Here is a 13050-nt window from a genome sequence, read left to right on the forward strand (position 1 = left end):
GCGTGACCACCTCTCACTCCTGTGAGTGTCGCTCCATCACAAGTCTCTCACCTGCAGCAGGGTGAGCGTGCCTCCCTCCTAAGCGTGACCGCCTCTCACTCCTGTGAGTGTCTCTCCATCACGTCTCACCTGCAGCAGGGTGAGCGTGCCTCCCTCCTAAGCGTGACCGCCTCTCACTCCTGTGAGTGTCTCTCCATCACGTCTCACCTGCCGCAGGGTGAGCGTGCCTCCCTCCTAAGCGTGACCGCCTCTCACTCCTGTGAGTGTCTCTCCATCACAAGGCTCTCACCTGCAGCAGGGTGAGCGTGCCTCCCTCCTACACGTGACCGCCTCTCACTCCTGAAAGCGTCTCTCCATCACAAGCCTGTCACCTGCAGCAGGGTGAGCGCAACTCCCTCCTAAGCGTGACCGCCTCTCACTCCTGTGAGTGTCTCTCCATCACGTCTCACCTGCAGCAGGGTGAGTGTGCCTCCCTCCTAAGCGTGACCGCCTCTCACTCCTGTGAGTGTCTCTCCATCACAAGGCTCTCACCTGCAGCAGGGTGAGCGTGCCTCCCTCCTAAGCGTGACCGCCTCTCACTCCTGTGAGTGTCGCTCCATCACAAGTCTCTCACCTGCCGCAGGGTGAGCGCACCTCCCTCCTAAGCGTGACCACCTCTCACTCCTGTAAGTATCTCTCCATCACAAGGCTCTCACCTGCCGCAGGGTGAGCGTGCCTCCCTCCTAAGCGTGACCACCTCTCACTCCTGTAAGTATCTCTCCATCACAAGCCTGTCACCTGCAGCAGGGTGAGCGTGCCTCCCTCCTACACGTGACCGCCTCTCACTCCTGAAAGCGTCTCTCCATCACAAGGCTCTCACCTGCAGCAGGGTGAGCGTGCCTCCCTCCTAAGCGTGACCACCTCTCACTCCTGTAAGTATCTCTCCATCACAAGCCTGTCACCTGCAGCAGGGTGAGCGTGCCTCCCTCCTACACGTGACCGCCTCTCACTCCTGAAAGCGTCTCTCCATCACAAGGCTCTCACCTGCAGCAGGGTGAGCGCACCTCCCTCCTAAGCGTGACCACCTCTCACTCCTGTGTCTCTCCATCACAAGCCTGTCACCTGCAGCAGGGTGAGCGGAACTCCCTCCTAAGCGTGACCGCCTCTCACTCCTGTGAGTGTCTCTCCATCACGTCTCACCTGCAGCAGGGTGAGTGTGCCTCCCTCCTAAGCGTGACCGCCTCTCACTCCTGTAAGTATCTCTCCATCACAAGCCTGTCACCTGCAGCAGGGTGAGCGTGCCTCCCTCCTACACGTGACCGCCTCTCACTCCTGAAAGCGTCTCTCCATCACAAGGCTCTCACCTGCAGCAGGGTGAGCGTGCCTCCCTCCTAAGCGTGACCGCCTCTCACTCCTGTGAGTGTCTCTCCATCACGTCTCACCTGCAGCAGGGTGAGCGCACCTCCCTCCTAAGCGTGACCACCTCTCACTCCTGAAAGCGTCTCTCCATCACAAGGCTCTCACCTGCAGCAGGGTGAGCGGAACTCCCTCCTAAGCGTGACCGCCTCTCACTCCTGTGAGTGTCTCTCCATCACGTCTCACCTGCAGCAGGGTGAGTGTGCCTCCCTCCTAAGCGTGACCGCCTCTCACTCCTGTAAGTATCTCTCCATCACAAGCCTGTCACCTGCAGCAGGGTGAGCGTGCCTCCCTCCTACACGTGACCGCCTCTCACTCCTGAAAGCGTCTCTCCATCACAAGGCTCTCACCTGCAGCAGGGTGAGCGTGCCTCCCTCCTAAGCGTGACCGCCTCTCACTCCTGTGAGTGTCTCTCCATCACGTCTCACCTGCAGCAGGGTGAGCGCACCTCCCTCCTAAGCGTGACCACCTCTCACTCCTGAAAGCGTCTCTCCATCACAAGGCTCTCACCTGCAGCAGGGTGAGCGTGCCTCCCTCCTAAGCGTGACCGCCTCTCACTCCTGTGAGTGTCTCTCCATCACGTCTCACCTGCAGCAGGGTGAGCGTGCCTCCCTCCTAAGCGTGACCGCCTCTCACTCCTGTGAGTGTCGCTCCATCACAAGTCTCTCACCTGCAGCAGGGTGAGCGCACCTCCCTCCTAAGCGTGACCGCCTCTCACTCCTGTGAGTGTCGCTCCATCACAAGTCTCTCACCTGCAGCAGGGTGAGCGTGCCTCCCTCCTACACGTGACCGCCTCTCACTCCTGAAAGCGTCTCTCCATCACAAGGCTCTCACCTGCAGCAGGGTGAGCGTGCCTCCCTCCTACACGTGACCGCCTCTCACTCCTGTGTCTCTCCATCACAAGCCTGTCACCTGCAGCAGGGTGAGTGCACCTCCCTCCTAAGCGTGACCACCTCTCACTCCTGTGTCTCTCCATCACAAGCCTGTCACCTGCAGCAGGGTGAGCGCAACTCCCTCCTAAGCGTGACCGCCTCTCACTCCTGTGAGTGTCTCTCCATCACGTCTCACCTGCAGCAGGGTGAGCGTGCCTCCCTCCTAAGCGTGACCGCCTCTCACTCCTGTGAGTGTCGCTCCATCACAAGCCTGTCACCTGCAGCAGGGTGAGCGCAACTCCCTCCTAAGCGTGACCACCTCTCACTCCTGTGAGTGTCTCTCCATCACGTCTCACCTGCAGCAGGGTGAGCGTGCCTCCCTCCTAAGCGTGACCGCCTCTCACTCCTGTGAGTGTCTCTCCATCACGTCTCACCTGCAGCAGGGTGAGCGTGCCTCCCTCCTAAGCGTGACCGCCTCTCACTCCTGTGAGTGTCGCTCCATCACAAGTCTCTCACCTGCCGCAGGGTGAGCGCACCTCCCTCCTAAGCGTGACCACCTCTCACTCCGTCTTGAAACCTCTCATCATCGAACTTTTCTTCTCTCTCAGTAACAATGTACCCCTTTCTTCTTCGTCCCAGTGTCGCATCTCCCTCCGTTTCAGTGTCTTGCTCCCACGTCCTCCCCTGGATCACTTCCTCTCTCTCTTCGCCCTCCTCCTCGGCGCCCTCCCTCTGTCTCTGCTGGGATGCGCCTCTCTTTGACTCGGCGCTCCCCCTCCGAGACTGATGCACACGGAGAGGCACGCAGAGCGGCGGCTGAGAAGTAAACAGGGCCGGGGAATCCCCGCACTGGCCACATCCGGGGCCACCCACCCGGCAGCACCCCACCTCCCTTTAAAGGAGGATCGCAGGGCGGGGCGCCCCACCCGCAGCTCTGCGGGACCCCAGCTAGTACGGGGGACGCAAGCTTTGCACAAAAGGGATAACAACGTACCGCGGTAAAGAACACAAATAAATAAAAACACAGACGCGGGATCTCCAGCCACAAAAGTTCTGACATCTTTGCGGGTGACCTTTTATCACTTTTAACATTTAATCGTTTACTTTCTAAAAGCCTCTTAACAGTCCCTGTGACACCCCACGCTGCGATCTGTGACTTTGCTTCCGGGGTAGACCAGTGCTTGACACGCCAGCAGTTGGACACCCTGGGGGGTTTCCTCGCCTTTTTCTTGGGGTCAGCACCGGCTTACCAGAAACACTTGGCAGGTAAGTACAGGAGAGAGCGTTCAACCTACAACCCGCTGCAAACAACCCCCCCCCCCCCCCCCCCCCGGCAGCGGAAGAGCCCCTGACTGCAACAGTTTCTCGGGTAGTCTCGCCAGGGTCACACCAGACCCCAACCGTCTAGGGGCTCGCCATTCAGCCCAAGTCCAGTGAATGTCTGTGATACGGTGAACTTAGGGACCCCTGTTCATACGCTCCAGAGGGCCCCGTCACTTTGCGTTACGCCCCTGGCCTTCACATCAGTATTTCTAGCTGGCGACTGACCCACCCACCCACACCAGCCACAGCATCAGTTGTGGGGGGACAATTCTCAGAGTGGGGTGCTGAAATCCATGCAATGTCAGAATTCGTAGGGATTGGGAAAAATCCAACTGTTGCACAAATTGTAGGATATTTGCAGAATAATGGTGGGTGAACAGTGTGCACCCAGGTTGTCCTAAATAAATAAATGAATAAATCCTGTTGTGCTAGGATACTGCCTTTCCATTAAGCACATTTCCACTGAAACCATTACATGTGCATCCGTCATTCAGTTTTGCTGCTGGCTCATGAACAACAACATGACAATCTGAGTATATTTTCATTGACTCATTACATAAATAAAGTGTCTTGGTTCGATGGGTTGGTTTTGATGTATTGAAACTACATGCCTCATGTAAAGGTTCCTTGCTGCTAATATAGTTTGAAATATGCCTTAATTTCGTTTACAAGTATTTACATTTTGTTTTCTGTTAGAAAACACTTCACATCCTGCAGCCTATCCTTTCACATTTCCTATCAGCAGAAAGACTGTCTCTTGGTTCACATTACGAAATTCCACCACTTTGCAGTAAAAGAAAGGAAATGTAAACACCAATCTTCTTGCTAAACAAGAAGCTGGCACCTGATCTGTGTCTTGGAACAGACAGCAAATGAACATAAACGGAGAGGGTTGCTGCAGCACCACCCGAACCCCTACTCCCAGCCAGTGTGATATGCTTTCAGTGGCGACACACTGAGCTCCCACCAGGTGAGGAGCTGAAATGGAGTCAACCTCCCACAGCCTTTCTAACCCCCCACAACTTTATTAACCCCAAAGCCTTACTAACCTCCCGCCGCCGCAGCCTCAGCCACCTCCCGCCGCCGCAGCCTCAGCCACCTCCCGCCGCCGCAGCCTCAGCCACCTCCCGCCGCCGCAGCCTCAGCCACCTCCCGCCGCCGCAGCCTCAGCCACCTCCCGCCGCCGCAGCCTCAGCCACCTCCCGCCGCCGCAGCCTCAGCCACCTCCCGCCGCCGCAGCCTCAGCCACCTCCCGCCGCCTCAGCCTCAGCCACCTCCCGCCGCCTCAGCCTCAGCCACCTCCCGCCGCCTCAGCCACCTCCCGCCGCCTCAGCCTCAGCCACCGCCTCAGCCACCTCCCGCAGCCTCAGCCACCTCCCGCAGCCTCAGCCACCTCCCGCAGCCTCAGCCTCAGCCACCTCCCGCAGCCTCAGCCTCAGCCACCTCCCGCAGCCTCAGCCTCAGCCACCTCCCGCAGCCTCAGCCTCAGCCACCTCCCGCAGCCTCAGCCTCAGCCACCTCCCGCAGCCTCAGCAACCTCCCGCAGCCTCAGCAACCTCCCGCAGCCTCAGCAACCTCCCGCAGCCTCAGCAACCTCCCGCAGCCTCCCGCAGCCTCAGCAACCTCCCGCAGCCTCAGCAACCTCCCGCAGCCTCAGCAACCTCCCGCAGCCTCAGCAACCTCCCGCAGCCTCAGCAACCTCCCGCAGCCTCAGCAACCTCCCGCAGCCTCAGCCTTACTAACCTCCCACATCCACATTAAGCTTCGCTATCTTGTTTTTCAGGTGTTGTCGAATTCAAATTTTAACAATTTGAAATATTAATAAAAATAACTACAATCCCAAACTGCTGTTTTCCAAGGTACCCAAATTTTTGAACCTTACACCTGCCCAATATCATAATCTGAGCTTTTTCACCCTTTTTTTAAATATCCGCTATACACGGTTGGACTGTAATCAATGTACTGCAATTAGTAGTCTTCAGTGGGCTGGTAAAAGACCGGTCCAATATAACTGATCACTGCCGTACACCACATCACAAGGCAGGGGCTGCTAAACTTCGGGGTAAACCACTGTCCCTCAGAAAGACCAGCTGCAAAAACATTAACAACCATTGGCAAGGCAGAAGGCCTCACGTTTGTGACCAATTGGTTCTGACAACGCTTTTTGGCGATGCTGTGCACACACACAGCGCACTCATGTCATAATGCGCCCACACCATTCAGTAGGCGAGCGCAATATTCTTTCTTTAAAAAAAGAAATCTCTCATTACCCATCCATAATGGCAGAAGCCACATTAAAAAAAATTAAAATAAACTTGAATTGTGCTGAAGCACGTTTCAGGAAGCTCAGCGCCACTGTAGCAAATGGTGGTGGCCAGACCCTCCAGGAAATGTTTTAAACATCAAAAAAATAGTAAGCAAGGGTAGAAAGAGGACTAAGGGTTTGGCAGAGGAGAGCAACAAAAAAGCACGGGACAGGTATTTTGCAAGGAAGAAAAACAAGGAAGCGAGTAGGAAAACGCCCACTTACATAGAGTGCTTAACGAACAAGCATATGACAATATGCCAAAAGTATCTCAGTGAGTATCCTCAGTATGAGGATAGCAAATATACACAAGATATATGTACACAATACCAAAATTATGCAGTAATAGCAATAGAAAGCAATGCAAGCAATGTACAGTCACAATAGATTGCAATGAGAGCACATAGGTATAGGGGCAACACAAACCATATACTCTAGAAGTGGAATGCGAACCACAAATGGACCCCAAACCTATGTGAGCTTGTAGAGGGTCGCTGGGACTGTAAGAAAACAGTGAGGGTTAGAAAAATAGCCCACCCCAAGACCCTGAAAAGTAGGTGTAAAGTGCACCTAAGTTCCCCAGAGAGCACAGAAGTCGTGATAGGGGAATTCTGCAAGGAAGACCAACACCAGCAATGCAACAACAATGGATTTCCGGACGAGAGTACCTGTGGAACAAGGGGACCAAGTCCAAGAGTCACACTCAAGTCGGGAGTGGGCAGATGCCCAAGAAATGCTAGCTGAGGTTGCAAAGAAGCTGCCACCGGATGGTAGAAGCTGTGGATTCTGCAAGAACGAAGAGGACTAGCAACTTCCCCTTTGGAGGATGGATGTCCCACGTCGTGAAGAAGCTTGCAGAGGTGTTCCCGTGCAGAAAGACCGCAAACAAGCCTTGCTAGCTGCAAGAGTCACGGTTAGGGTTTTTGGATGCTGCTGTGGCCCAGGAGGGACCAGGATGTCGCCAATTGCGTGAGGAGACAGAGGGGGCATCCAGCAAGACAAAGAGCCCACTCAGAAGCAAGCAGCACCAGCAGAAGTGCCGGAACAGGCACTACGAAGAAGAGTGAACCGGAGCTCACCCGAAGTCACAAAAGAAGGTCCCACGACGCCGGAGGACAACTCAGGAGGTCGTGCACTGCAGGTTAGAGTGTCGGGGACCCAGGCTTGGCTGTGCACAAAGGAAATCCTGGAAGAGTGCACAGGAGCCGGAGCAGCTGCAAATCACACGGTACCCAGCAATGCAATCTAGCGTGGGGAGGCAAGGACTTACCTCCACCAAACTTGGACTTGAGAGTCACTGGACTGTGGGAGTCACTTGGACAGAGTTGCTGAGTTCCAGGGACCACGCTCGTCGTGCTGAGAGGGGACCCAGAGGACCGGTGATGCAGTCTTTTGGTGCCTGCGGTTGCAGGGGGAAGATTCCGTCGACCCACGGGAGATTTCTTCTGAGCTTCTAGTGCAGAGAGGAGGCAGGCTACCCCCACAGTATGCACCACCAGGAAAACAGTTGAGAAGGCGGCCGGATCAGCGATACAAGGTTGCAGTAGTCGTCTTTGCTACTTTGTTGCAGTTTTGCAGGCGTCCAGAGCAGTCAGCGGTCGATTCCTTGGCAGAAGGTGAAGAAAGAGATGCAGAGGAACTCTGATGAGCTCTTGCATTCGTTATCTAAAGAATTCCCCAAAGCAGAGACCCTAAATAGCCAGAAAAGGAGGTTTGGCTACTTAGGAAGGAGGATAGGCTAGCAACACAGGTAAGAGCCTATCAGAAGGAGTCTCTGACGTCACCTGCTGGCACTGGCCACTCAGAGCAGTCCAGTGTGCCAGCAGCACCTCTGTTTGCAAGATGGCAGAGGTCTGGAGCACACTGGAGGAGCTCTGGGCACCTCCCAGGGGAGGTGCAGGTCAGGGGAGTGGTCACTCCCCTTTCCTTTGTCCAGTTTCGCACCAGAGCAGGGCTGGGGGATCCCTGAACCGGTGTAGACTGGCTTATGCAGGGATGGGCACCATCTGTGCCCATCAAAGCATTTCCAGAGGCTGGGGGAGGCTACTCCTCCCCAGCCCTGGCACCTTTTTCCAAAGGGAGAGGGTGTAACACCCTCTCTCTGAGGAAGTCCTTTGTTCTGCCTTCCTGGGCCAAGCCTGGCCAGGAGGGCAGAAACCTGTCTGAGGGGTTTGCAGCAGCAGCAGCAGCAGCTGCAGTGAAACCCCGGGAAAGGTAGTTTGGCAGTCTGTGCTAGAGACTCGGGGATCATGGAATTGTCTCCCCAATGCCAGAATGGCATTGGGGTGACAATTCCATGATCTTAGACATGTTACATGGCCATGTTCGGAGCTACCATTGTGACGCTATACATATGTAGTGACCTATGTATAGTGCACGCGTGTAATGGTGTCCCCGCACTCACAAAGTCCGGGGAATTTGCCCTAAACAATGTGGGGGCACCTTGGCTAGTGCCAGGGTGCCCACACACTAAGTAACTTAGCACCCAACCTTTACCAGGTAAAGGTTAGACATATAGGTGACTTATAAGTTACTTAAGTGCAGTGGTAAAAGGCTGTGAAATAACGTGGACGTTATTTCACTCAGGCTGCAATGGCAGGCCTGTGTAAGAATTGTCAGAGCTCCCTATGGGTGGCAAAAGAAATGCTGCAGCCCATAGGGATCTCCTGGAACCCAAATACCCTGGGTACCTCAGTACCATATACTAGGGAATTATAAGGGTGTTCCAGTATGCCAATATAAATTGGTGAAATTGGTCACTAGCCTGTTAGTGACAATTTGGAAAGAAATGAGAGAGCATAACCACTGAGGTTCTGGTTAGTAGAGCCTCAGTGAGACAGTTAGTCATCACACAGGGAACACATACAGGGCACACTTATGAGCACTGGGGCCCTGGCTGGCAGGGTCCCAGTGACACATAAAACTAAAACAACATATATACAGTGAAATATGGGGGTAACATGCCAGGCAAGATGGTTCTTTCCTACAGAATGTTACAGTAACAACAGTGTGTTCTACTGCAGCACATTTTTCGGCATACGCTCATCAACAATGGGGGATGAAACTGTAATCCATTTATTACATGATACACTCAGTAGGCACTGAATTTGGAACCATGCGCCCTACACTGGTCACCATAAACCCTGCCATTTACCGACTTCTCTGCCCATCTGCTCCCCTTTCACCATAAAAAGAAAAGCGGTGAGCAAGCCCTCGTATCCATAGGGACAGCCAGAGCAGTGCAGAGCTGACCCAGGACCTGGCTTGGCTCTTGCGCCAAAGCACGAGCCGAGCCATCCAAAAATGACCTGGAAACATCGAAGTACAAACCTGGTCCCCATCCACAAGCGCGAAGGGGCGGCGCACGAAGAATTCAGCCTCCAATGTTGCGCCCCGAAGCTGCCCAGGGCCAGCGGTGGTTATTAGCCAGGGATCCCGAATTTAAGGGCTCATTGTTAATATTTGTTTTCAAAGTTTGTACGGATAAGAGCTAACGTGGGGCTTTTTGAGGTGTGCCGGGTGGCAACCCCAGACCCCAGTGATAAAACAAGCCGGTTTGCAAATATCGTCCTGCGTCCAATTCTGAGATTATTTGCATGGCTAATTCTCGTGGGGGGACTCTGCCCTTAAAGTGGGTTTGGGGTGGGTGTGTAACATTTCAATTTGTGTGGTTCCATTATTATGTCTGTGCCGCACGTGCGAGCCCCTAAACCCGATATTCTTATGGCTGTAACCTACTCCATAAAGACCCCACAGCCTTCTCGGCGCTCAACTGACCTTTCAATTGGGGTGCAGGGGGTGTTTGTAGTAGCGCTCACGTATGCCCCCGAATCTTCCCATGCGCCTTCACTCTCGACAGGCAGCCTTGTTAATGACCGACAGCACCTTACAGAACTACAAGCTATCGGCTGCGCGACTAACTGAAGGTTTCTTGCCAACACTGCGAGAATGCAATGTAGGGGCCTGAAAATAGGCCGGGCGCCTAATGCACACGTCCTTTCTTATCTAATCGGAGCACTCAATGGCCCACACCGACTAATAGGGCAGGTCTGAAAACCCGCCATGGCTGCTGTGTAGGTGTTCACCAGATGCACAAGGGTTCGCAAACCTCTGAAGGATGATTAGTAGTATCACAGAGACGATTCCAGGCACGGACAAAGTGGGCTCTGGCCCAGGGCCTCAGCCTCCCGGAAAGGGGGAGGGGGGGGGGGGGGGGAAATGATATAGCCACCTCTGTTCCGCAGTCTTGCCTTGATGATCTCAAATACCTCAAACTCATTGCTTTAAATGTATTCCTATAATGTATTCTTAACTTGGGTGATGTGTGAGTCTATAACAGACATTTGCAGAGAAATGTTGCGTCTATGTTTCTTGCAACTTCCATAAATAAGTTCCTTTTAGATCAAAACCGGACCTCACATATGAGAACATGGAGGGTGTCACAGAGATTATTTGCAGTAAGTTTAGTGAGTACAATATTGAAGAAAAAAAACACACATCTTTATCCCTGCATACTAAGTGTAAACATATTTAGAATGTAGACGAGTGTCTGTGCACTGTGAGTGACCTGGCCAAAGCGGGCATGAAAGAGCTGAAACTGGGTCATAAAACCCTAGCTGTTCAGATCAGGGCCCCCCAAAATACTTTTGGCTCAGGGCCCCTAGAATCCTTAAAATGTCTCCGAGGTATCAAGCAACTCGAAATTTGGGTCTGCTAGTGACCGGTTAACATGAATAACCACCCGGGGCCTGTATTTCCATATGCCTGACCGAGCAGTGGTGATGTACTCCTGCACGGGAGGTAAGGCCAGCGCAGACAGCTGAGCACTTAACCGGAAGTTTATGTATCGAGAGTTTGACCTGACTGCATCAGGGCGCTTTACACGAGCGCTCATAGCCTAATGGAAGGCACGTCACTAGTAGCGGGTGATTAAGTAGTTGTGCCCAGTGGTCTGACGCTGAGGTTCAAAGTTGTTCCCCTGTTCACCATCGACAGCAGTGGCCATAGTGCCACGTCCCCTCACATTAAAGAAGGGACGCGAACCCCCCAACCTTTGGACCTGACCCCTGGGAGGCAGCCCCGATTGGCCATTTTAAGCATCTAGCAGGGAAAGTACATAGCAAAGCAGCGCACGAGTGAAAGCACGCAGTGCTTAATTTGTGCTGGCAGTTTCCGGTACGTGGTACCAGCACAATTTTTTTCTGTCTCAAGCATTTTCTGCCAGCAAAAAACACATATGGAAAATACGGAGGAAGAGAAAAAGCGTCACAAAGGGATAAAGCTGCAAGAGTGAGCCGAAATGGGCAGGGAGTGGCTATAAATGGATTAAAGAGGCCCGAGATGGCTTCAGAATTACACTGCCTCAGTATTCTGTGCTCGCACATTTAATTGCAGCAGCCGCGTGTTTCAGAGGAGGGCTTTTGGGCACCGGCACGTTTTTATTTACAAACTAAGCACTGACAGCGCATTATCACAGCAGGACGCATATGCAGTTTTGTGACTACCAGCCAAGACAAGTTGGCAAAGGAGTGTGCTGCCTGCCCGGTGCCAGTAATCTGGCACCTAACATATAAGATAGCCCCCTCCCTCCCCTAGCGGAGAGGTCTTCAAAATGTTGATGCCGGAACACCCTCTCAAAAAGTTTTAGGTGTAAGGACCCCCTCCTGACAAAAGCTTATAGAACCTGGTACTCCTCATCATCGACAATAATAAATATCCCCATTTCCCACAGCAAATCATTTTTATGGTGAAGAAATAATATTAATATTAAACAGTGTTTAGCAAACCAAAGGTCAGTGAGTGTGGGGGTGTGGTCAAAGGTGTAGCTACAAACAAAGTTCCTCATTTAGGAGGATTTGGCATAGGACAGTGCCACAAGTCTTCTTGCTACACTGCACTACGCCAATACAAAAGGGCAGAAATGAACCGTACTTATGAAATACAGTGAATTTTTGTCTTTTCCCCCTGCGCTGGCGCACAAATAGCTGCCTAGCGCCAACAAAGGCAGGATTGTTTTTGTGCAGGAAGGGGCACAATCCTGCACAAAACAATCCAGAGAGACATTGTACCTCTTTCTATATGTGCGGCAGATAGCAACAAGTGTGGAAAGAGGAAAAACAAGAAGAAATTAAAACATTTCTCCTCATTATGCCTGCTCTGGGGAGGCCTAAGGTTTTGGCACTGCTCCAGTTTACGTGATTTGTTAATCTGGTGTAGCGTCAAAATCCATGGGTGCTGCGTGGGAACACCCACTGAAATGACCATGGAACGCCTCCTTGATGCAAATTAAAGCAATGCAGTGGCTTGCGCTGCCTTGTTCTATATCTATGAGGCCATTCAAAGCCACATAGGGTGGCTTTGAATCACCTCATACGCATGATTGAGAGGCTTATGCTCTGGCAGCACAAACCTCTCATAAACAAACCCCCAAATATTCTAAGTTGTCTTTAACCCCTTCGCTGCCAGGCCTTTTCCTACTCCTGTGCCAGGCCTTTTTTTGCCTATTTGGGGCAGTTTGCGCTTAGGCCCTCATAACTTTTTGTCCACATAAGCTAACCAAGCCAAATTTGCGTCCTTTTTTTCCAACATCCTAGGGATTCTAGAGGTACCCAGACTTTGTGGGTTCCCCTGAAGGAGGCCAATAAATTAGCCAAAATACAGTGAAAAAGTCGTTTTTTTAAAAAAAATTGGAAAAAGTGGCTGCAGAAGAAGGCTTGTGGTTTTTCCCCTGAAAATGGCATCAACAAAGGGTTTGCGGTGCTAAACTCAGCAGCTTCCCAGCTTTCAGGAACAGGCAGACTCGAATCAGAAAACCCAATTTTTCAACACAATTTTGGCATTTTACTGGGACATACCCCATTTTTGCAATTTTTTGTGCTTTCAGACTCCTTCCAGTCAGTGACAGAAATGGGCATGAAACCAATGCTGGATCCCAGAAACCTAAACATTTCTGAAAAGTACACAAAATTCTGAATTCAGCAAGGTGTCATTTGTGTAGATCCTACAAGGGTCTCCTACAGAAAATAACAACTGAAAAAGAAAAATATTGAAATTGAGGTGAAAAAACATCAATTTTTCTCTACGTTTTACTCTGTAACTTTTCCCTGCAATGTCAGATTATCGAAAGCAATATACCATTACGTCTGCTGGACTCCT

At 52.3% G+C, this 13050-nt stretch overlaps 1 protein-coding gene across 6 annotated transcripts in view; it reads right to left on the reverse strand.

Annotated features, from left to right (window-relative positions):
• TRAF7 (TNF receptor associated factor 7) overlaps positions 1–13050 on the reverse strand; it is a 204588-nt gene that overhangs the window by 164754 nt on the left and 26784 nt on the right. Inside the window, exon 1 of one of the 6 annotated variants that reach the window (XM_069209738.1) lies at positions 2887–3074. The exons of 3 other annotated variants lie outside the window; for them this stretch is intronic. The gene's annotated coding sequence lies outside the window, so the exon portion shown is untranslated. Of the gene's footprint in view, positions 1–613; positions 655–2783; positions 3075–13050 lie in introns of those variants that run through there. 2 more of the 6 variants (XM_069209734.1, XM_069209735.1) reach the window with 2 other exon arrangements.

Source organism: Pleurodeles waltl, chromosome 10 (genome assembly GCF_031143425.1).
Source record: "Pleurodeles waltl isolate 20211129_DDA chromosome 10, aPleWal1.hap1.20221129, whole genome shotgun sequence".
NCBI classification, from domain to species: Eukaryota; Metazoa; Chordata; class Amphibia; order Caudata; family Salamandridae; genus Pleurodeles; species Pleurodeles waltl.